Here is a 24783-nt window from a genome sequence, read left to right as displayed (position 1 = left end):
GTGTAACTTTTCTTAAAAATAAAAGGACAATCACTTGCTTTTGTCTTTCGTAGAGCCACCATACCACTAAAAATAGAATAGTTTGAAACTAGAATACTAGGCATCTAGGTATTTTACAGTACGTTGTGCATGGGGGCACATTGTCAAAACAGAAAAAGCCAAACCAAGACAGTACAAGGGAGAAGAAAAATCAGAAAAAACACTTCTCTAAACAGAAATACCTAAGTACCCTTGATTACATTTGTGGCATGGCGGGAAAATATAGAGGAAAGGTTCCAGTCTGTCGTCCTGGTCCTTCAAGCAGCTAGCAGGGAAGATTGCCTGGATAAGCAAGAATAGAACTGTAATGGTTTCCACACAGGAGACTTAACGGACAGGACGAGGCTGCAGGTGTAGAGCGCTATGGAACGGGTTATATATGAGTCTTGCCATGGAAGGCGACTTGTAATATTACTTATATTGGTACGAATATCCCTTGCGACCAATCAGACAGCACAGCTTAATTAGGGGCTCAAACCATTACCTCTGCTAAAGGTATGCTTTATTTCGTTTATTAGCATACATTCACTGCCAAGACCCATCTTATCGACCAATGCCTGAGGACGAAAATTAAAAGAGTGGTTGTGCCCTTGGGCGAGGAGAACAGTAAAGCACCTAGCAGATCTGAGAGGTTTATTGCCAGGAAACAGAATGCTGCCCTTTACTGAGAATATCGCCAAAGAAGGGGAAAAAAAAGGAATTCTATTTGCAATTCCTGTGATAAAGTCTTATCGCGCCACCAATCGGTGCAAACGGACTGTCATTTCTAGCCTTCCTTTCTCAGCAGTAATATCATCAGACTCTTATGTTACAGGAGATGCCTTGTGGAGGTGGTTCAGTTTGCTGTCTTTTACTGGGGCTTTTTTTAGTTTGATTGAAATATTGCCTTTAGGACCGCCATCTACATGGAGGCGAGCATCGCGCCGCTAAAATTTTAAAACATGCGATAAATTTACTCACATGCCATAAAGTTGACAAATGCCTTGGTGTTATTTTCGCATGGCTTCGTTTCAGAAGATTGTTTTCCACTCAGCCTGAAATACAATTAATGGTTTTATTAATTTAAGTTCATGCATTCCTGTCTTGCTTCAGAGTACAGCTATGGCTCTGCAACACCACGTCACATGGGTTTGCTTCCAGAATGAATGCATGCTATGGATTCAAAGGCATGATCTTAATGCAAGGTAACTTGCTTTTGATGAAAGCATTTCTGCCTAAAAATGCATAAAAGTAAATGTAAAACCTATGTATTCTAACACTATAAAGTTGACTGTTTAAGAGTGTATCCGCTGTTAAAACATGTGGCCCACACCAGTCTACTACATGCCTTCTATCGTCTCATCGATAGTTTAAAGGTGGGGGGGGGGGGGGGGGGCCGTTTTAAGCTTATCTTTTTTATAATTTCTGTTTTGTAAATCATGTTTAGAAAAATTCTGTAAAATTATGAGTATAAAATATGATAATTGAGGAACGTTTATTTGTTTCCAACTTTGTGCCGTCATCATTGTATTGCACGGCAGTATGTTTTGATCATCAAACTATGCATTTAAATATTATCTTTATAAGAACAATGTGTATGAGAGCGATACGTATAGTCTGCTATACTGTTATAAAGATTCTATTGATTTTACAGTACAAGCTATATCATTATTTTTGCCATTATAAATATCAGCATCTGCCCTCAAACTATTTTCCTCGGTTTTGAGCCCTCTGAATCAATTATCACTCCAATGTGTATATAATACTATGCGCCACAAAAGCCCTAAAATTTTTTGACTTTGATATTGTGTATAAAGGTTCACTAAACTGCTATGCGTGTCTCCAAAATTTCTGGACTATTATTAATATGTCAAGCTTACAGGGTAAATGCTTGGACACATTACTTTCAAGGCCCATTTTGTGATGCTTCCATTAAGTTAAATTTTATACACAGTTATTTGTTTTTAATATTGCTCCCAGTGTAGATGTGGTGTTGTTAAGACTGTATACAATGCTAAGCCATAATGCACATATGCTACTATGTTTACATTCACCTGAAAAAAAACGAAAAAGAACTCACCCTCATGCCATTCAACAGTCTGTAGATGAGTTTGCAGTTCTGCATTGGAAACAGATTTAGAAACCATATCGCATGTACTGCACTTACTCACCAAAGTGCTACGCTGACAAATCCATCATTATTGGATTGGCAAACTATTTATAATTAAATCTACATAATTTCTTCTGGCCAACAATACAAGTCCCTAGAGGGACGGCCTTCCCCATGGGGAATTAAGTCCATCTCTAGTTGTATCGCACATCAAAAGCCACCCACATATTTAGTTTAGAAATGTTTGGGACTGTTTGGGACTGGTACAACGGTGACTTGAGCTGTGGCTAGATTCTCTCCTGATCAGGACGAGACACCTAAAGGGAACCAATATTATAGTCTGGATCCAAAAGCAACCACAGTTTGAAGTTAAAGATTATGGATGAATGATGGTGAGTTTCTTACAAATACATGTTTGTATCTAAAACCTGTTTGGATCTCATTTCTGACGGACAGCTTCGTGAATTGCAAGTCCGAGAGGATCCATTGGCGATGAGCAAGTGATGGAATTGCGACATTTTCTTTTCTGATGAAGAAACATGAAGAACAAAAACAACTTGGATGGACTAACGGTGAGAAAATCTTAAGCAAATTGTTTAATTTTTGGGTGAACTAGTTCTCTTAAGGACACAACTAGGCAATGGAGCAATTCCAATGCCAATTCACTGATCTTAGCGTAGCAAACAAAGTGATGATTTTAGCCCTAGGGGCCACAAGTGCTTAGATGCTGAACATTATGACCAGACACATCCTATAGATTGTCAGTTTCAGAACCACATTTTAAAGTGACACAGATCAGCTGGAAAAACATATGATCGCGTGTGTTTGTACCCTTGCAAAAAACATGCAGGCAAAATGATCTGATCTGTGCCATCATAAGTTTGTGTAACTTAGCAGGCTTACTGTATATTGTAAAATCAATAGTAATCCATAAAATGGGGTTTCAGGAAGTGTCTTGTCCAATGTTGTTTGTTTTTGTTGTAAGATTGAAGCTCCCTGTTTCAATCGCACAACTCCCAAATTCTCCAAATTATCCAGTACCAACTGGGGAATTGTGATGATCCGTCCTATAGAGGGCGCTTAGTGGGGGAAACAGGGTTGCTTTGTGTTAATATAATCATCATATGGATCACGTTAGGAAGAAACAAGACTTAGAAAAATTAAACGAATGCTAGAATATCTGATTAAAGGACTTCGGATGTGATCGCTAAAATAATCGGTCAAATACACCACTTTCCATTTGCATGAATTATTACTGATCTATTCCTGGCGTTTTTACTATTCCGATCACATCATAATGCCACGGGTGCAATTACATGCAAAACCTTAGTACGCACCAATCTCGTTTTTGTTTTTCTAAAATCATTTTTCCCTATGATACTGGCCTGGTTTTGCACGATAAAATAAGGTACAGCGTCATATTATACAATTTCACAGTGAGAAAAAATCTGCAAGCAGTTGACAATGAACACAAACAACTACATTATTGTGTAAAATGAGACATAGTTCGTAACTCAACCACAATAGTTTACATCTGTTCACAAGCAATCAAACAAATCACCAATTCAGCCAGCGCTTCCACATTAGGCCTGCAAACTGACCCCACGTGCACCAAACTACGTTGTATTAACGTTTACAGTCCATTAATAGCAGCATGTTTTAGATATCTCAGTACATTTGTGCAAATCAGGATCTATTTTTAAACATCAACAGCACATGTTATAAAATGTCACTGTTTAACTGTAAAATATAGAAATAAATGTAAATAGATATAGAAGATAGATTTACTATTTTTACAATACTATTAGACTATATAGTCAAATAGTGTCTGTGATTTAATTTTTATATTATTACATTTTTCATCCAAAGTATTACAATTTTTTTAAGGTCTACACACGGAATAACCAACTTCTCTGACCTAATTATCCTTTTCAATAATTGTGAATTTTTCTATTTATTTTGTGTCTGTGTAGTACTTACAAAACGTGAAATTAAAATAAAAAACTCACACAGAGAACCATAACAACATTACAAAACCTGTTTCCATTACTGAAACGGCTTGCAACTGTCCATAGACCCCCAAACAAAAAGTGACAAAGAATGACATGTAACTTTCTGAAAACGAGGACAAATTCATAACATGCAGCAACCTTATCCAGTGCCTTGAAAAGATGAGCATTCGAACATTCTCTGAATAACACTGATTAAAGGGCTTATGCTGACGAATATGAAGCTTTCGTATTAAAAGGCAGGGCTAGAATTATGGCAGAATTATATTTTATGGCATGTGCAGATCAACATGGATCACAAAAACAGCGCATGCTTATATTGGTTTTGACTGCTAATTTAAATGACAGCCATTTGCATTCAAGTCTCAACTCTCAGTTTCAATCTCGATGCAGTGACGTATTGCCTTTATCGACAACGGTAAAAATGTGATAGAATGGTAAGAATTACATTCATTTTATTTCAGTTAGTTTTATCAGTTTTATAAAGTATAATAAGAATATTTGGAATATTTGAAAAGATAGAAAAGAACGCACACACTCTAAACTTGGAATCAAGGCAGTTAAACATACGAGGACATGTTTTCGTTTTGACTTGTTTTTCTCAGTTGACACAGCCAAACAACCAAAACTTTGTGTTCAGCTCCACTTTGGTTTTCGAGTATATACAATTTGTGTGTGTTTTCTATTAGAACTTATTTTTTTTTTTTTTCTTGGTTGGTTTTTTTTTTTTATCCCTTTTTTACTCTCTTTATTTACATTAAGATATAAGATCGACCAGCGGTCCATAATACTTTTTTGTAGTTGTTTTTTTCTCGTCATCTATATTTTACAACAAAGTGAAGACATGAAGTAATTCGATTGGCTACAAGTAGGAGTCTTATACAAACGAATGGAGGACGTTCAAAAACCCTTCCGCAAAGCAGTCAAATCTCTTCATTTGTCATCTCTTAAAGCAATGTGCCCTGATTTTTTAGTCGCCCGATTGCATTTGTAGGAACTCTAACAGAACAACACCCACAATAACACGACGACAGGATTTCTTTAACCTCTTTCACTCGAGACGATAAAAGAACCAAATATACTCAGAGGCATCCGAAGCTGTACAGGGAGGGGCGGCACTACAATACAACTCGCGAGTCAGTCTTACCCTCATGAATAATTCGCTGAAGAGACGTTAAATCTAGGTAGGTGAGGGTCACATTAGCGATCATTTCAGCAAAATTTGTCACCATGCTGTAGTGAGATGAAAAAGCACAGAACTCTCAAAACCTGCGCTCATTGGTAAACAGTGGGTGAAATTCAAAATAATCAACTGTGTGCCGAAACTCCTGAGCGGACGATTCCTGTTTTGGAACGACTAATTTCGCCCGAAAATTTCGTAATGTACCACGACTTAGTCTGATCTACAAGCCTTTCCCCTTTGGTATCCTATGAAACCCACCCGACGAGGGGGGCCTTCTGAGCAAAAAGAACGAACGTTGACTCACAAAAAGTTTTGCAAAGAGTCTCAGAGTTCTCGGCCGAGAGGTTGGACGACAGTCGTGATCTGGCTGTGAAGTCCGTCCTCAGGAAGGCTGACCTATGGAATCTTTCTTGCGTGATAACAGAGTCCGGTCCCCGCTTACTGGGCGGGTGGAGGTGCCTGTAGGGGGCGGCGTAGATGGGTAACTACCAACCGCGGCTGTGGACGCCTGGTGAGGAACTGAGGAAATTCTCTGAGGAACTGCACTCCGGACTCCAGAAGGCCCTGTTATGGTCAGGATGGGGTGCTTGAGGTGGTCCGATCGACGCCGAGGAGACTGGGTTCGTGCGGTGGTGGGCTGGGAGCAATGGGTGGAGTGCCATCTTGTGGCAGGGAGGGTTGGGAAGCCGACAGGGCTCTGGCGTCTTGGGTCAGGCTCCCTATTTGTTGCAGTGGTTGGGTTCCTTTGGGCCCTGTGTGACTGGGGATGTGCTGTTGGATGAGTGACAGCTGAGATCCAGAGCGTGCGCCCATCGGGCCACTCCCATACTGGAAAGTTCGTCCGCCCGCCGCCGCTAGTGGGCTTTGAACTGGCGGACTGGCCATAGAGACGCCGGCGAGCACGCCAAGCCCCAGCTGAGACTGCTGAGGAGAAACCGTCACCGGACTGGCAAGGTTTTGCACTACCTGGAACCGTCGGACCATCCGGGGCGACTGCATGGTGCTGGGACCCACCATCGGACCAAACTGGGGACAGAAGCTCATGGCCACTGCCTGCTGTAGAGAAGCGATGGCAGAGCCGCTGCCCTGCGAATGGCCAGGCGGAGCAAAGAACCCGCCGGGGATGGAGGGCGTCATGGACATGGCGCGTGGGCGCTGCAGGTCATCCAGTTCCACCATCTCACGTCGGCTTCACATCCTGGATCATCTCATTCTCATGGTTGTTTAAGATGCCGGAGTTTAAGTCGTGCTGTACTTTGTTCATTAAGATGGAATTCTTTTTTCCTGCAATGAGAGATAAATTGTCATTTTCTATGGGTACAGTACACTTTTGCATCCCATTAACATAGCATGAAAAGTACAGATTTTCCCCAAATTGTAAAAAAAAAAAAAAAAAAAAAAAAAAAAAGACAAACAAAAAAAAAAATTTCACACATGGCGAAGAACATCCCTTTTCACAACATGGCAGGAAGACAGTAAATAATCACATTTCCCCCACAACTTTTTACTTAAATGGTGTTGTTGTATAAGTTTGTTAACATTATTTTTTTTGTAAGAATTTATCATATAAATACATTAAGGTTGTGTTTCTTATTTTATAATTGGGTTTAATGAGAATCATTTAATTGTATTTCATAAAAAGTAAACAAAATCAAGTCCTATTATGTAAGGGTCACATAATTAAGTAGTCTGTGGATTTGCATTAATAATAATAATAATAATAATAAGAATTTGTTGTTCAAGTACAAAATAAAATCTAAAATAAAATCTATTCAAATGAGTACAACTTACAGACCATAAAAAGTAATAGAAAACTTTAGCACCTTTTAGTGCTCTACTTCTTGATAAAAATTGAGCTTTTTTTAAAATAAAAGTCTAGAGGAAAAATACAGACTTAATACAACTTGCTTTTATAAACAAAAGGAATATTCATGAGTCCGACTTTAAACGCATGATTTATACAACTTTTAACAACCTTCATTTAACAATAGGTATGGATAACAGGCATGGTTCCTCCAGTCCTTCCAACAACCAGCTGGTCTATTAATGACTAAGTTGTCAGTTTTCTCCATCTTACAATCCTTTTTTACGGACGTCTTAAACAGTCATTTTGAGGCATACACATGTCGTGTGTGTATTTTGCAGGCTAAAACCCTTCATGAGAAGCTGTTTTTAAGTTATCCCCCATGCATCTCAGCACAGCCTTACACACCACGCCTGTAGAACCGCTGTTATCAACAACCCATTTTCTTCATGGAATTTAATATACACAGTCGGATTTCAAATCGCCTGCTGTGAGCAATTTTCCTGTTGTTATGCAGAATCCACAGGAACTTTATTAAAAACTATGATAGATTTGAGCAATAAAGGACTTAACCTTTTACTTATTTATCCTATTTATTTCTTAAGTATCTATCGGTTACCCTGTTAAAGGACAGTTACTAAGTGTTCCTCTGTAACCATGAAGATTGATTCCCATTCTGCTGTTAAACCCACCGGAACATTCACATTAGAGTAATATGAAAACAATAGAAGTTAATAGGACAAGTGCATTACTGTTAACAGGTTTTTTTCAAGCTCAACAAGTGTTTTTTTCTGTATTTAGAAAGTCAGTGTTGCTTTATTAGAGATAAATAAGGTATTTTTTAAAGATTTAGCTATGTTAAGTGTTCTTTGAAAAGTTTCGCTTACCCAAGCGGTCCAGTCGGTCAATGGCCACGGTCTCAAAAGCCCGCTCTCATGGGCTACTCCTCCAAAACCTCATTAAAAATTATCCAACGGAGAGCGAATACAGGCGCACAGTAGTTGTCGCGGCGCACGACTCGCTGTACTACGGCCAGCCGCCCTGCGTCACGACAGATCTCTGACGGAGAAGGAAACAACACCACACATTTAAGATTCAAGAGCACGGAATTGATTAAAACACATCCTTTGATATTGCGGCTCTTGGGAAGGAACTTTGTGACCTTATTCGTTCCAGTGTGTTAATTGCTCGAAAACTGAAACCTGAAGAGTCTTCGCATTGACAGGTGTGAAGTAAAATATCTGCCGTCGTAATAGTAATTACTTTATCAGACGTCATTCAAAAGTATGGTGATTTGAATGCGTATGACAAAGTGTGATAGATTCCTGCGTAGTGGAGCTCTCGTGTCTAAAATGAAGGGTGTACTTATTTTCAGTGTTAAAATACTGTTCCCGTATCCTATTTAAATTGATATTTCTGCTGCTAATAATAATTCCTCCGCTTCTTGTCACTTTCTTTCTTCTGTGGAACACAAAAAGATATTTTGAAAAACATTTGGGGCCCAAACGCATTGACTTTCATTTTATGAACAAAACCCCCTGCATTTTTGTGTTCCACAGAAAAAAAAAAAAAAGGTTTGAAGGTTTGAAGTCTCTTTTGCTCACCAAGGCTATGGAAGCCCATTTCTGCCACTGAAAAGAAAAAAAAAATGGTACTGCAACTTTTTATCTCACAATTCTGACTTTTCTCTCAGAATTGCAAGACATAAACTCACAACTGCAAGATATAAAGTCAAAAATGTGGGATATAAACTCACAGTTCTGATTTGTTTCTTGCAATTATGTTTTCCTCTCAATTCTGACTTTTATCTTAGAATTATAGGGTTATAAAGTCAGATTTGCAAGGAAAAAAAGTCAGAATTGCGGGATATAAACTTGCACATTGAAAAAAAGTCAGAATATGTCGGGATATAAACTTGGTGTGAGGAAAAGTCATAGTTGTCAAGCTAAAGGATTTACTATGTTACTTTTTATATTTGTATTCAGTGCAGAAACAGTCTTCCATGCAAGTCTGTCCTTATTATTTGGAGAAAAAAAAAAAAAAAAAAAACAGTAATGGTAATATTACAATTTTAAATGCTATTTTCCGATGAGAATATATTTTACATTTCTTAGAAAAAAAAAAAAAAAATCAGCATTAGAATGATTTCTGAAGGATCATGTGACACTGAAGACTGGAGTAATAAAGCTAAAAATTCAGCATTGAATAACAGAAATAAATTACATTTTAAAATACAGTATTTTACAATAGAAATCAGCTATTTTGAATTGTAATAATATTTCAAAATATTACTGTATTTTTATCAAATAAATGCAGCCTTGGTGAGTAGAGATTTCTTTCAAAAACATTAAAAAATCCTAATTATTCCAAACTTTTGACTGGTAATACTGGCTGCATATGTCATATGTATATGTACTGTATATATATGACCTTGTTTCATGGTGAATGTGCAAGGTTACTTTGTGTCTATATTTAGAAGATCACACACAGTAATACTGGCTGCATATGTCATATGTATATGTACTGTATAACACACTATGAAACATCTAGCTCCTCAGGATGGGATAGTAAAAACCCCATAAAAGCCTCTGAAGATAATAACGTCATTCATCGTACATGTTGTGCTCATTCTGTGTATTAAGTCCTGACCCATCCATTAGGGTCCTCTGTTTTTCAAGTTCCATTTCCCCTGTCTGCACCCTAGCATCATGGCTTCATCAAATCTGTCCCATTGTGTCAGTCGAACCTTGGACCTTGGTTTTCATTTTAGAGAACTGTCGTCATCTAGCGGCGTTCATCTGGAGCCGGGTCATTCATCAAACCAAAGGCAGTCAATTAAATCCACAATCACAAGTACCCATAAGGTGATACATACACAGCACACCACAGGTGCAAACACAAACCTCTTGTGTGGACAAACCACAATGAGCACAAACCTCACGTGTATCTATTTTTTTCTTTCTTCGTTATATATAGCACTTGTAAAATCCATTATAATTCGGCATAACTGTACCATACACGCTACTGCAAATAAGAAAAGTCTCTCAAAAAATGGAGAGCAAATCAGTGCTATTATAATCAACTAAAACTAAAACCATAAAATAAACTATTCATGTTACTTAAAAAAAAAAAGAAAAGTGTGGGGGGACTAAGTACAATAATAAATTCCATTGGAATTATCTCTATTTCATCTAGTTCTATTTGTTTTTCCTGATCTTTTAGTTTTTCAGTTTAACTGTAAGTTTTAGGTAAAATAATTAAACTAAATACACTAATAATCAGGTAAATTCAACCAGTGTATCAAAATGGCAAAATCACCACAAAGATCGAGTTCGATAAAAGCAGAAAAAAATTTTTGAACTGGAAAATTTAAAGTGTGAAAACAGCAAAATAGGTTAAAAAATTAAAATGCTTACATCGCAAAATATTAACAAGATTTTTCCAGATTTTTTTTCCAGTAGATTTTTGTTGTTCGATAGATTTAATGTAAATGTATTTTGTATGTATGTAATGTTTTCTGAAAAAAATTTTTGATTAGAAAAGGCCTTACTGGATTTGGAGGGTAATATACAAAATATAAATTGAAACTGACATTGTAAAACATAACGTGTGATTGGGGACCGATTGAAGTTCATCGAGGCAACGCCCATCTCCGGTTCCATGAAAGTGGAGGGAATGGCCTTACGTGTCCCTGACCAATGTACGATCAACCAATCGGACCTAATGGCAAAAATCTGTTTTTATTTTATTCAAAACTATCGCATAATCATTTAATTATTTATGTGCATTTTATATATTATTGATCTGGTCATAGGGGGCATAAAGCTACAAGCGTGTAATCTGATAGAGAACGGTACCAAGAAACTCCCCCGGGTCGATGAAGCGAACAGGCGGGGTGTTGGGGTTTTAATGTGAGATAGTATGGTGTACTTAATCAATTTTGTGGGTCCTCAATTGTATTGTGTAGCAGTTAAAAAGATCAACAGTTAAAAATGTTTAAATAAATGGGCTTAATCTAGTACCTGAAAACTGAATAAGGTCTAATCGCGACGACGCCGCATGGTTAGTCTAAAATAATAATTGCCCCTGTTTTTGATAGAGTGACATGTCTTACATCCAGTCTTGATATCCCTTACGGGAGTGAGATAACAATCTGTGTCTGTTTTTATTTTGCCATATGAATTTTAAAAGAAACACATGAGACAAATTTGAAGCATGACTGAGAACTTCACTCTTAGCTGTGAAAACAGCAGTACATTTTTTACGTTTTTAATGTTGTGAATGATGAGTTATAGAAGTATTTTATTTTGCCAGCTTCCCTCTCGTTTTCTTCTTGAATCTCAGGCTACACTAGACAATCAGTTCATTTTTGACCTTTCCAAGGTCCCACAGCCCGAGAGTCTCATATGCGCGCTGATGACTCATGCGGGTTTAAGGCTGCAGAGGGATCGTGCCTCTCCTCACCATCACACAAAGCTTGATAGTTCAGCTTTGATGGCAGCAGAAACGACTGCCATGTTACCTCTCAGAGTCATTAGAAGAAAGTAAGCCGAGTAGCGCCTGTTAAAAATGCAGTGTTAGAACCCAGCTAGAAAATAACAAGTGATTAAATTTAGGCACTTGTTTAATTACACAATGAGATCTAAATATCCAAGGGTGTGACCGGATCCGATGCAGGTTGGTAAACGTAAAAAACACTTCGTGATGTTGAATGCTCTTTTAACTGAAAATGTTTTTGAATGCCTTTAAAGTTCAATTCATTTTATGTATGTATTATTAATAGATGGTTATAAAAGTTATGGATTAAATGATTTCAAATGTTATGGGTTAAATTATTTCATTTGTTGTAGTTTGTTTAATTAGATTTGTGGATTTAATTCCCATCTAATTTAACGAGGTATATTGAGTCCGCATCGTTACCTCCGAAGTAGGACCGCCGTCGGAAAGCTTTCATGCCAACCGTTCCTTTGGTTAATCACGTTCACACCACGCCGTGCTGGATGAAGTTACATCTTCTTGCCGATGGTTCCCTCACGGACGATTCTGAAATCGCCTCTGGCTTGAAGACCTCGAAACGGAGCTTTCTTCTCTCAGCAATAGATGGCTGTCACAAAGTTGGGCTCGGCGTTGGCGAACAGGGGCATGGAGGCCACCAGCTTCCGACAGTTGAAGTTCACGATTTCCTGACGGCAGAGGAAACGATGGAAGGAAGTCCAGAGGGTGAGAGAAATATGCATATCTCACATACACAACATTTACATAAACATAAGGGTGAATCACAACTGTCAAGTAATGTTTGGGAAATAAATAAATAACAAATATATTATTTAATTTAATATTATTTTGTATAGGAGATCATGATCCGCACTCACAAAAACAGTCTTCTTTTTTCGTTTTATTTTACATTCATCGTTGATGGGAAAAGACAAACGTTTCAGCTCAACCTCCTCAGTGTTATTTTTATATTATTTTAAAATATTTATTTATTTTATATTATTTTAATATATGTTAACAACAATAATAATAATTTGCAAATAAAAATGAATTTACTTGAAAATGTAATAATAATAATAATTATAATTGTATTTGATTGAATATTTAATTATTATTATTATTTTTATTAGTGAGTGATTAAATATTTTTTTATTGTATATTTATTTTCTTAGTGATTTTTTGCACCGCATTTAGTTTTTGCTTATATAAACAATACAATTTACCTGAAATATAATAATAATAATAATAATAATATGAAGATTAATTTGCATAGAGAAAATGAAATTTATTATTATATTATATTATATTATATTATATTATATTATATTATATTATATTATATTATATTATATTATATATAGCCTAATAATTTGTTGTAATATATTTAATAATAATATTATTATTAAGAATAATAATAAACAAAAATATAAATACTTATTATAGTATGATATTTTAAAAAAATATTCTTACATTTTTATTTCAATTTAATTCATGCTTATAAAAGATTAAAAGATTTTCATAGAGAAAATTAAACTTATTATTATAGTATATTATAGCCTGGTATTTATTGCACCGCATTTAGTTTTTGCTTATATAAACAATACAATTTACCTGAAATATAATAATAATAATAATAATATGAAGATTAATTTGCATAGAGAAAATGAAACATTATTATATTATATTATATTATATTATATTATATTATATTATATTATATTATATTATATTATATTATATTATATTATAGCCTAATATTTGTTGTAATTATTTAATAATAATATTATTATTAAGAATAATAATAAACAAAAAATATAAATACTTATTATAGTATGATATTTTAATAAAATATTCCTACATTTTTATTTCAATTTAATTCATGCTTATAAAAGATTAAAAGATTACCGGAAAATGTAATATTATTAATATATAAATATCTCAATGATAATAATAATAATTTGCATGGAAAAAAATAAACTTATTACTGTATGTAACCTAATAATTTTTGTACTGAATTTAATTTATGCTTAAATAAAAAACATAATTTATCCGAAAGACTTGTAATAATAAAAGTCTATATAGTTATTATAGTATATTATAGCCTAATATTTGTTGCAATGCATATATAATTATTGTAACGTATATATAATTTGATTATGAGGTGAAATTTGATCTGAACATTTCTTGGTGCAATTCATCTACAAAGCATCACATTAAAGCATAAACATCTATGAATGTTTGTTATAGGAGCTTTATTTTACATGAAATGCAGAGAAGGCTGGAAGGCATTCACAGAAGGGATTTAGCTGTTTACTGTGACACAAATGAGTTTGGAAGCCGTTCCCACTTCAGCGTGCTTTCATTGTTTTGGAAAGCTCTGTGAAAACTGCACGGCCTTCTGGGAGATTATTTCCACAGATGTTTACAGACATAGACAGACCTTTGCAAACACACAGATATCCAAACACACACGCACCTCTCTGAGCGGCTCGTTCAGCTCCTCTAGGATGCTTTCTTCATCAAACATCTTGCCCTGGTAACGGTGCTCATAGTAATCGTGGATTTTCTGTCGGAAATCTGCTGGAAGTTTGTGGAAGGACATGTACTGCTCCACTTGCTTGTACTGCAGAGACAAGAAATGTACTGTAAGACAGAAATGTAAAGAAAATGAGGATGTTTTTCTCATCTAAAGCACTTTCAGTAGTAATGCACTAATGCATAGTATCATGTCAGTTCTTTAAACCAGGGTTATTATCATTAACTAAAACTGAAACTATTATGTTATTATGTTTATGTTATTTGAAATAAGGTTGAAATAAATTCAAATATACATTTATTTCATTATTTATTTATTTTTTGCCAAGGCAACATTTCTAATTGTAATTTACTTTAAGTTGAATCGCTACAGTTTCCAACTAAAAAATATATATATAAAAATAATAATAATAATAAATAAATAAAAATACAATTAAAACTGAAAGTATGAAAAATAAAAGATAATTCAAATATTAATAAAATCTGTAATAGTATATAAATAATGGTAAAATAACACTGCTTTAAACTTAAGTATGCCAGTTGTGACACAGCCATTTCAAAGCAAAGCAAGAGTTCCACAGGACTTCAACATAAGCTAATTGACTAAACATCCAAAAAAAAAACTGGCATCCTCTGGAGTACAAAACATTTACCGACACGAGCCATGCCAAGGTTATTCAACACACACTGTAACAGCTGGTCAGTATCCAAGAAAAATGAGGCCAGAGGAGAACAAAGACAAAGAAAATCACAGGACAAATAAGAGTTCATCACTCCTGATGATTAACGGTTCTTCAGTCATTTGTATTCTACTGCATGCTTTGCAGAGATTATTGTAGTCCAAAGCATAGAGTACTCAAAAAATTAAATGCACCAAAATTTACAACAATACAGCATATAAAATATACCAAACAAAACAATATATATATAATAAAATATATGCAATAAAACTCAAGTATCTCAATGATACTAAAATAACACTGTTACAAAGAAAATACTGTGTCAGGGAAGAGCTTGGGATAAAACATGAGAGATAAAATTGGTAAATATAATTTGACCAAGCTGTAATTATGCCATATTGTTCCATATTATTTAACTGCATTCATTTAGAATTCATAAAATGCTATGAAACAGCAAAACAGAGGGTGAGTTATTCATAACATGCCACTTCCACCGCATAAGACGTTCATTTTAGATTGGAAATCTTCATTAATGCACAGGGGTAAAAAAAAATCTCCCTTGAAAAGACCTAGTAATAGGGTGAAAAATTGTTTTGAACAAGTTTACTTTCTAAAAAGGCCAAACGGGTTGTTGGAAAACATCCATGTCAGCGTAAAAAGTAACTTTCGTGTTTTCTCTCATTGCTGTAATCCAGGTTTGGGACCCAAATCTGGGACCCCCAAATCCCAGCCGCAGATCATTAGTTAACACTAACGAGCCAAGCATCCCTCAAACTCCGTTATTTACGGAGACAGAAAGAGAACAGTAATGATGGAATGATTTCGGCAAAACAAAGAAAGCAGGTCAGAGCGGAGGCATTAGCATTGCAGTCGTGTGTGTTCCCTGTTGCACGGCAGCATCTGCTGACGCAGGCGTTTGTGAAGCACCTGTAAAGGTCCCTGAACCACTTGTGAGAATAATTGCTTGTGTGTTGAGCTTTATAAAGGTCCCACTACTGCTCTCATTCCACAACTTCATACAAACATGAAAGTGGGCGGCATCTGTCAGCGCCAGCACTGGGTCAACAGTGTTCAAAGATTGCTTTTAAAAGGAGGTCACATGAAAAATATAACATTTTATTTGATCCTTTGAAAAAACAAAGTTCAATAGAATAGATTTTAGATTTTTAGAACTTCCAGAGCTTGAAAAATAACAATAACAATAATAATTTTCCTTGATATTTTGAAATGACAAAGTTCAGTGTACAAGATAAAAGTCCAGAAATTCCAAAATAAAAAATAAACAACAATCAAACCATTTTTTCTTGATCTTTCAAAATACCGAAATAATAGTTCGATGTACTACATTTTAGAATTTTAGAAAAGATAAAAATAAATCAATCATCAAATAAACAACATTAGAAAATCCTTGATATTTTGAAATAATAGAATGTACTAGACTGTAGAATTTTAGAATCTCCGTAGATTCAAGAATATTTGTAAAACATCTAATTTCACTTATTAAAAAAAAATGCTTTCGATTTTAGAATACTTTAAAACATCCAGAGTTTCAAAAATAAAAAAATAAATACATTTAATTCTATGTGATCTTTTGAAATAATACTGTTCAATATACTAGATTTTAAAATTTTAGAACTTCCATGGATTCAAAAATGTCCTCGACCTCTTGAAATTACAGAGTTCAATGTACTAGGTTTTAGAAATTTAGAACCTCCAATAATTAAAAATTTGATAAATAAAAATGTAATAGATTTTTATAATAAAAGAGTGTACTAGAATCTCCAGAGATTCAAAAATATTTGTAAAAAAAAAAAAAGAAAAAAAAAATCGAATTTTACTTTTAAAAAATTATAAATGTACAACCTCACTAAATTAATGTGAAATAATGCATTTCTAGTTTAAGTTGTTTTATTTTAGATATTTAATTTTTATATATAGATTTTAGAATTTTAGAACCTCCAGAGATTTAAAAAAAAAATGTCTTAGATATTTTGAAATAACAGAGCTCAATGTACTAGATTTTAGAATTTTAGAACTTACAGAACACAGCATCAATGACAACAGGGGCTATTAAAATGACCTCATAAAGGTACAGTAGCAAAAACAGGGGTTCCAGATCCATATTCATTGTCATTAATAAGGGATTGTATTGTAGCGTGTCATATATGTGACCCTGGACCACAAAACCAGTCTTAAATGTCAATTTTTTGAAATTGACATTTATACATCATCTGAAAGCTGAATAAATAAGCTTTCCATTGATGTATGGTTTATTAGGAGGACAATATTTGGCCGAGATACAACTATTTGAAAATCTGGAATCTGAGGGTGCAAAAAAATCTAAATATTGAGAAAATCGTCTTTGAAGTTGTTCAAATGAATTCTTAACTATGCATATTACTAATCAAAAATAAAGTTTTGATATATTTACGGTAGGAAATTTACAAAATATGTTCATGGAACATGATCTTTACTTAATATCCTAATGATTTTTGGCATAAAAGAAAAATCTATAATTTTGACCCATACAGTGTATTTTTGGCTATTGCTACAAATATACCCCAGAGACTTAAGACTGGTTTTGTGGTGTAGGGTCACACATATATAGGTACATATCAGACCTATACCCTGAAACAGCTTCTCCCAGCGTTTCATTGATCCAGATGCTTCACAGCGAAGATGTTGCTCACTTACTCAGTTTAAGAAGCAGCAGTGTTGATCTAAGTGGTTCACTGATGGACCGATAAAGAAAATGGGCAAGTCAGAAGAAAGCAATGTGATAGAGATGGACTGATAGACCTGTGTGACGTCAGACTGCATCCTCTCTCACCTCATCTACAGCCAAATTAAATGAAAACTGAGTCGCTGTTGATGGAGCCTTTAACCGATCGGTGAGAAAAGTTATGGACAAGTACAGGTCAGGACATGCCACTGTTCTCATTGGTTTGGCATGTAAATGCTGATGTTATTCGTACTAACATCACAGGAAAATTTGGGGATTCTTATAGTATTACATATGACAGGTCTGAACACAAACAAACAGGAAATAGTATATTTCTGACCTGTTCTGAAGAGCTTGCTTGTGGAGCTTGTGGAATTTTTTGATGAACAGAAATTATTAATTTCTTTCAGAAAAATCTTGCTGACTCTGAACTGTACTGTGGGAACAAAGTTAATTCGGACAAAACCTCCATTTTTCAACACCTGCAGACGTCCTCCAAAAAACAACTGATTCATAAATATTGTAAGCAAAGCACGGAGTTTTCTTTTAGAGCTAAGTATATAACGCTTCCAGGAAATGCATAATAAAATGATAAAATGCAAACTTTTATTGTAATGTATCTCGCTTTAGATAAAAGTGTCTTCCAGATGTATAAATATAATCTAAATATAGACACCTAATTAGCTTTTAAGCAATACAAGTCTATGATACTGCCTCATTTAGATAGCAAAGTAAATGTGTGTGTGTGTGTGTGTGTGTGTGTGTGTGTGTGTGTGTGTGTGTGTGTGTGTGTGTGTGTGTGTGTGTGTGTGTGTGTGTAATTAGCAGAGAGAAATGGCTAGAAAATATGAATATGTCTAGTCTGAAATCTCAGAGCAGAAATCCATATTCCATTAGTTCCATATAACATCATAACATCAAGTGTGAAACTCATTGTTTTTATGGCTTTAACTGCTGGTATAATTCTAATAGCGAGTGCTCACGCGTTAATCTCTCTTCATTTATACGTCTCTCTTAGTAACACACACACATTGTAATGAAGCCATTAACGTGTGTCCTAGTTTAGATGGTTAGTTGTCCACTGACGTTCCACACTCGTCAGGAATCACCCGATTAAACTGCCTCTAAATTATTAACAGTTATTCTCATCTCTTCTCTGTCTGTGGCCTAAAATGCATCTCACCTCATAATTCAAAACCTCAGCACATAAAATGTCTCTCCTATCCTAAGAGTCGGTTATGTGTGTCTCTGTGCAGCGTGTGTGTATGTGTGTATTTATAAAATAGCTTTCTGTTAGAAATGCTCTAAATCTGCAGCATTGCACTGAGTGTTTCTGACTGCTGCTGTTTCTCTGCACATCTCTGCTGTTCGCTCCAGTGACAGGACGGGGACCATCCTCTCACCGCCAGAAATAGCACACAGATCACACGCAGCGCTCAGGTTACTCAAGAGAACACGGGAAGCATCTAACACGAGAAGCTCCAGTCCGTCACAAAAAGAAAATAAATTCAATAAATTCTTTCAAAAATTTACTGTTTACATTCACCCACACTACTCACATTCTCAACCTCAGTGTTTTAGAACAGCTTAAATTGACTAAATGACAGTATTATAATCCCAGGGCAGCATATTGATTCCTGCCTAAAGATTTTCCAGCCTAGGTAAAGGCAAACAAAACCCTGGTCCCTCATTCCCTGCATCTCAGATAAACGGAAACCAGAGAGCCGAGCTGTGTGTGTGTGTGTGTGTGTGTGTGTGTGTGTGTGTGTGTGTGTGTGTGTGTGTGTGTGTGTGTTGTGAAGTCCTGGTGTCCTCTTGCTGAAAACAAAGATGAAGAAGTCTAATTTCAGGTTGGGATCAGAGAAGTATTATTCACCGCACTGATTCTAGAATAAATCATCTCATTACGTTACTAAGCACATTTCTACCTGCAGGTACAGTGAGCCGAGTCAAAGCAAACCTGTCCTCGAGCGCCTCAACAGAGTCTCAACTCATCCAGAAAAAGTCTCACTGTCATTAAGTTTTAAGGACCCAAAACCATCTGTATTGTTGGTCATATGTGATGCAATCATAATCAAATGTGACCTGTGCTGGCAAAATGAGTCACAATGAGCAAATCAAAAATGAGTTATGTTTATTTCATTATATCATTCTCTATTAAAAGACCCTCAAAATGATGTATGATTTGTTGGATTCGCACAAAAATGACTAAGCTACACCTGTTTGAAGCTGATAGAGTCAGCAAAGTAAATTTAGAGAAAAACTGATATAAAGTCTCTGAAGGTTCCAAAGCAAAATCACCCAGCAACATTGTATCTTCCCCCCCACGTCTTTTCTTAATAATCATAATAATCACAATATAGCTATTTTTTATTTTCTCTTTGTTGTTATAAATAAGAACAAATATAAGAAAGAAACAAGTGTATAGTGTATTACTTTTTCCATTTTATATTTTGTATTAATTTTTTTTTTTTTAAAAACAAATAGTAAAATGTAAAAATCACTTGGGTTCATTACAACTAAATTGATTATTAAAACTACAAAAGCAGTTCAATCAAGAGCAGCGAGTGATTCCCTCTTTTATTATTTGATTAACATTGAGACAGAAGGCCTATATTAAGACTTAGTGTAATGCACGGCTCTAATATAATGTTACACATCCGATGTTTTTCCTCAACAGTTCCCCAAACATTCACTTAAGATAATACCTAAATATACTTAGCCTACAGTAAATCTGTATATATGTGTATCGGGATAGAGCACCATCGGTGTCTGATCTCTTTATGTGTCTGCTTCGGATGTCAATCAGCACAAGAAGTGAACGGAGAAATGGTGCTCCTATCAGAAAACATATACTTTTAGATGTTTAATAACTGTTTGGAGCACTGGGATTGCTAGATAAGACAGTAACATTTTTCTACTTTTTTTTTTTTGCCTGTAGCTTGAAATTAGCCTGTGCGCAATCCGACTCACCCGAAATGTACATTTTAAAAGCAAAACTTATCTTGTGTGTATTGTATATTGTATGTGTACTTGTGGAGTAACTGTAGGACTGACAATTTAGTTTAAAGCAAGTTTAAATACCCTACAGCCATTAAAGAAGCCCTTACTAAATTATTCATTTAGATCACACTTTATTTTAAGGTCCAGTCACTATTAACTGTTAATAGTTAATAAGGTAGTTGTTAAGTTTAGTTATTGGGTTGGATTAAAGATGTTGTCATACAGAATGTGTGCTGTATAGTTACTAATAAACAGCCAACGTGCTCATGCATGCAAATAAGCAACTATAAACAGTGTGAATTGGTCCCTATACTAAAGTGTTACCTTTATTTAATGTCATATATATATATTTTTCTACTAATATCTACTCTTCTGCATTTCACCACTGCTCTATTGTTATTTTATTATCATTGTGATCATTTTTAATTAGTTTACATTCAAAATGTATATTTATATTTCCATTTTCATTTTATTTTTAAAGTTTTAGTCATTTTTTATTGTGTTTTTGTAACATAGACTTAATGGAAATACGTGCCTCTACCTACATTTCTGCGAAATTAACAGCATTTGTATAGTATTCAAAAGCACTAGAAAGAAACCACTGCGTCTGTGTCAATGCAACAGAAGTTAAAGGACACCAGTCCTGTACCAAAGTGAAAAATCCCCCGAGAACCTGACGTCTCTGTCCAGGAGCAGTTTCATCCTGAAGGCCAGGGATCCTTGGAGAGAACAAATCAGTCACGCAAAACAACACTCATGAAGTACTGCATTCATTTAGTAGTCTCAATGTTTTCCCACCCATCTGTGGAGAGACAGACGGAAACTCTGATATATTTTGAGATCGCTAATGGATGAAGTGAAAGAATCACAGGTGACTATGGATATTAGGCAGTTCTGCACAGAAAAGAGGTTAGAGCAACAAAGAGAAGCAGAGAGAGAGAGGAGATCTAGGGATATTTGTCATGCCTGTTTCCTCAGGCTGTTCAGAGCTGCAGCGGGCGGAAAGGAAAGCTCAGTAAAACCCGAGAGATACGGTTTGGTGTCTGTCTGCGGCAGAGGCAGCTGCTGACTGCAGAAGAGAAAGAGAGAGAGAGTTTCAGATCGACGCCCAATCAAAGAACACAATGCATGACAATAGCAGAAGAGGCATTTGGTCTAATTGAAATTCTTCTCTTGTTATTTCCTGAAAAATATGTCAGACCCCCTGTGAGCACTGGAGCAGCGGGGATCCATGAGTTAGAGTCACACTACCAGACTCTTAATTATCGCCAAAATATCTAACACTCACACACTGCAGCTTATTCTGACTAAGAACCATTAGTTTGGAGAGGAACAGACCTTCTGACTGACGTACAAAGAGATCAGCCACAGTTTGTTTCATTTTCACCTGCAGCTTAGGGGTTTAACTGAGATAGCTTACTCCTCAAAAACAGACCGGCAGACGACAGCGACTAAAAACGTAGGCTTTTCAATTACAATACGTCTTGACTGTTTCTGAAAGTCTCACCAAAATACAGTAACATTGTGAAATATTATTTACATTTAATATAGCTGTTTTCTGTTGTAATATATTGTTAAATGCTAATTATTCCTGTGTTCAAAGCTGAATATTCCAGTCTTCAGTGTCACATAATCCTTCAAAAATCATTCTAATATCCTGATTTGCTGCTCAAGAAACATTTTTGATTATTATCAGTGTTGAAAACAGCTGTGTTGCTTCCGATTTTTGTGAAAACCATGATACATTTTATTTTTCAGGATACATTGATGAATAGAACGTTCAAAAGAACAGCATTTATTTGAAACAGAAATCTTTTGCATAATTATAAATGTCACATTTAATCAATTTAATGTATCTGTGCTGAATAATTGTATTAATTTCTTTCAGAAACGGTAGATTAACTCTGTTTAAATTGTTTTTTTTGTGCTAATGAATTAAGTGTCTCTAAAGGCACAATGAGAGAAAAGTGACAGTATAAATATAGAAATCTGTTGCATATCGCAAATTAATTGCCTATTCCTCTGAAAAATTCTTTATGACACTTCTGTGGAGCAGGTGCATTGTAATATTCAAACTGCTAAACAGAAATTATTTAACAAAACAGCACCTGTACTTGAAATCTGAAAATGATGCTACAAGCAAAACCCTAAACATAAAAAATGCACATGAAATATCTCTTTGACCAATGAGGGAATGGCTGGCTCACGGGTAACAGATCCAAGAAGAAAGTGCAACATTGTAACAATTTAGTCACAGATTTAGAACAAATGAACTGAGATTTATATTTAGAACTTCTTAAATATATATATATATATATATATATATATATATATATATATATATATATATACTGTATGTATATATGTGTGTGTGGAAGTTCTAAAGGAAAATGATAAAATGTTTGTAAGAAAGTGTAATTCCTACACAAATTCTCGTATATTATAAATAAAACATCAGGGTGTCTAAATACGTACTATCCTACTCATGAGCTCTCTAACACAACACATTTAAATGCTTTACAGTTGTAAATCTTAATAACTGTCCATCTATTAACTAATTTTTAATTAGAAAGCATATCATAATAAATCATGTGAGATAAGACAAAAAATATATGCATCATCTAAGCATTTTGTGAAATAACATTAAAACTAGTTTAAGGTCTAAAGAAAGACAGCCTTAGTGTCAAAACAACTTGTATTTCCTGGGATGTGCACATCTAAAAACTATTGCAAGCACATTGAAATCCAGCCGATCAGATTGAAGCATCTTATTTTAAGAAAGCTATTGCCACGTTTGTGTCTCCATCGCATCGGGACAGCAGAGAGCAGCATCTTTCTTCTACCTGCTCTAATCTGTCCGGCTCTGTCAATCTCTTTTAGTATCCAGACCGCTTCCCAGCCTTCCAGATTTAGTACTCTGTCAACACACTTTTATAGCGGCGATAAAAATAAGTAATGCTCGCACACATACACACACACACACACACACACTGAGCAGAAACAGCAGCCGAGCTGAATGTGAGGGAGTTCACAGCTATGATGCAAATCAAACGGCATCGTTCAATTTAAAATATATGGAGGGACACATAATCATATAAATGTATGTGTCATCCTTCCTCTTCCGGCGCTGTAAGAAACACGGCATGAAATTTCACAGGACTGTCTGTAACCGAAACACACCCCGGGCAAAGACAGACAGAAAGATAATAACACAAAACCAGCCGCTCTTTCATCAACCGCTGATCAATTCTCATAAGACACTGAAGTCTGAGCTCGAGGTGTCCTGAGGGACGGCAGTCTTTCATAATGCTTCATATAACAAGAGTGGTTTGCATGTCTGCATACGTTTTTCCTACTTTGAAAGCAGAGTGTGATAAATCACGTCGTCTGTGATTGTATCTTTGTCATACATAAGCGATTCAGGTGTAGAGCGGCACAGACAGTCTCAACATAATGAATGATCCCCTTAAAGATACAGATCACCTTAAAAATGAAAATCATGCAGATTTTATTACCTATTCACTCTCATGTTGATTGAAACATATTTGCATTTAACTGATTAAAATTGACAGTCAAAATATTAATGTTACCAAATATTTCTATTTCAAATCAATGCTGTTCTTTTTTAATTTCTTTTTTTTAGCAAAGCAGCCTAAAAAAATAGAAAAACCGTTTCTGCAAAAAAATATAAAGCAGCCCAACTGTTTTCATCATTGATAATAATCAGAAATGTTTCTTGAGCAGCAAATCATCATATTAGAATGATTTCTGAAGATCATGTGACACTGAAGACTGGAGTAATGATGCTGAAAATTCAGCTTTGCATCACAGAAATAAATTACATTTTACAATATACTCAAATAGAAAACAAAAATTGCAATAAAATTTCACAATATTAGTGTTTTGGTTGTATTTTTAATCAAACAAATGCAGCCTTAGTGACCAGACGAAAACTCAAACTTTTGAACAGTACTGTATATTATGATATTAATTACATTATATTTTTTTTAATAATATATTTATATTTATTTAGTTAATTTTTTTTGCTAAATTTTTTATAAGTAGTTGTAATGATAATAATGTTTTTTCTTACAGTACAAATTTCTAAACAATCATAAATCAAGATACATTCACTTGAGATACATTTACTTTTCGCTTCCTAAAAAAAATATCAAAATTGAGTTTAAAACAAGAAATAACATAGAAATAACAAAGAAAAAAAACG

At 35.0% G+C, this 24783-nt stretch overlaps 1 pseudogene; it reads right to left on the bottom strand.

Annotated features, from left to right (window-relative positions):
* Positions 1 to 5565: 5565 nt before the first annotated feature.
* The window catches only part of LOC109109060, a 54282-nt pseudogene continuing 35064 nt past the window's right edge, over positions 5566 to 24783 (bottom strand).

The sequence above is a fragment of the Cyprinus carpio genome, chromosome B2 (genome assembly GCF_018340385.1).
Source record: "Cyprinus carpio isolate SPL01 chromosome B2, ASM1834038v1, whole genome shotgun sequence".
In the NCBI taxonomy this organism is placed as follows: Eukaryota; Metazoa; Chordata; class Actinopteri; order Cypriniformes; family Cyprinidae; genus Cyprinus; species Cyprinus carpio.
Note: the sequence above shows the minus strand (reverse complement) of the source record. Positions and strands in the feature narration are given on the sequence as shown.